This window comes from Glycine max, chromosome 9 (genome assembly GCF_000004515.6).
Source record: "Glycine max cultivar Williams 82 chromosome 9, Glycine_max_v4.0, whole genome shotgun sequence".
Taxonomy (NCBI): domain Eukaryota; kingdom Viridiplantae; phylum Streptophyta; class Magnoliopsida; order Fabales; family Fabaceae; genus Glycine; species Glycine max.
The window spans coordinates 32,457,232-32,459,208 of NC_038245.2; positions in this window are offsets into that span (position 1 = coordinate 32,457,232).

The window sequence follows — 1,977 nt, forward strand, 5'->3', positions numbered from 1 at the left end:
TTCGAGAGAAATTTGAATTTCACTAATTATGATTAGTGAATTTTAGCTATGGTTCAACCCACTAATCCAAGATCAAGTCCAAGATTCTCCACTAAGTGTGCTTAGGTGTCATGATGCATGTAAAGCATGAAGGACATGCACAAAGTGTGACTATATGATGTGGCAATGGGGTGTAGCAAGCAAATGCTCACCTCCCCCTGTAAAATTTAATTGGATTGGGCTTCTCCCCATTCAATTAAATTTATTTTCCAACACACACATCAAATATTCACTTAATGTATATGAAATTACAAAACTACCCATAATACAAAAACTAGTCTAGGTGCCCTAAAATACAAGGGCTAAAAAATCCTACATTTCTAGGGTACCCTACCTACATTATGGAGTCTTAAATACAAGGCCCAAAAATAATGAAACCTTAATCTAATATGTACACAGATAAGTGGATAGCCCATGGGCCCGAAAACTATCCTAAGGCTCATGAGAACCCTAGGGCCTTTTCTTGCATCTCTGGCTCAATCTTCTTAGAGTCTTCTATCCAATGCCCTTAGGGGATAGGATTGCATCATTCCCTACCCCTTGAAAAGGATTTGACCTCAAATCTAGAGGTTCTTGGAACTCAGGGATTCTTTCCTCAACACCTGTAAAAAGAATTAAAACATATGTATTAGTGATGTTGGGTATGTCATAGTAGGGTAAGGACTGAAAACCCCTTTCCTGGCCATCTTCCCATGAGAGAACATAGTTCCTCACCGACTCAATGAGTGGTGCTACAAGCATAGAAAAATATGGGACAAAGCTTTTGTAAAAGTTTGTTAAGTCATTGAAGCCCCAAATTTCCCTTATACTTAGTGGAGAAGGCCACTTAGGAATGACCTTTATTATCTTAGGGTTCATGGGAAGTCCTTGATCCCTACTTAAAATGTTAAGGAAAGTAATGGAATAAAACATACCTTTTTCTTTAGTTTCATGTTGATTATTCCTACAAAAAATTACGACAAACCTAAGGTGTCCCATATGAGCACCTAGATTTGTATTGAAACAAAAAATAAGAACAAACCTACCTAATGAGTTCCTATGTACACAAATCATGAATATGTTGGGTGCATGAGTGATTTTACAAAAGAGGGTTGCACCATTCAACACATTCATCATACCACCTATCATAGGGATTTGGTGCCTCATAATACCTATTTTGGGCACCAACAAAGCACAAGGATTTAAGCTCTTACAAACCAAACCCTTATCCAACAACTCCTTTACTTGAGGAATAACCTTAAGCTCAAGAGGTATGGCGGTGCTATGGGATGTTTCCCTTGATAGGAGAAGGTAGAAAGATTATTTAAGAAGGAGTCCTCTTTTTCCTTCCCCTTGGCCTTTGTAGACAAGGCCTTACTATCCGTCTTTTTCTTTTGGTTTTCAACTTTTTTTCCCATCCCTCTTATCTTTCATAGTTAGTTGATCTTTGGCCACCTGTAAAGGTGCTTGAGGATGCAACACAAATTTAGTGCCAAGATGGGTGAGTGTAACCTCATTACTTAGGCCATTGTAAATGATCTTCCTATCAAATTGCCATGGTCTTCCTAAAAGAATATGCCTTGCCTCCATGGGAACTATATCACAATTAACTTCATCATTATATGGCCCAATGGAGCAAGGTACCTTCACTTGTTGGTTAACTATCATTTTTGCTTGTTCATTGAGCCATTGAAGTTTATAAGGTTTTTGGTGGGGAATGATAGTGAGGTTCAACTTGGAAACTAATCTTGTGCTACAATAATTGCAACAAGATCCACTATCCACAATGAGAGAACAAGTTTTATCTAAAATTTTGCATCTTGTATGAAAGATGTTCTCTCTTTGGGATTGAGATAGATCACAAGATTGACCTACAAGGAACCTTCTAGCCATTAAGAGGTCACCTAATTCATGGGGGTAGACTTCCTCACTAGACTCTTCACCCCTTACTTTATCTTC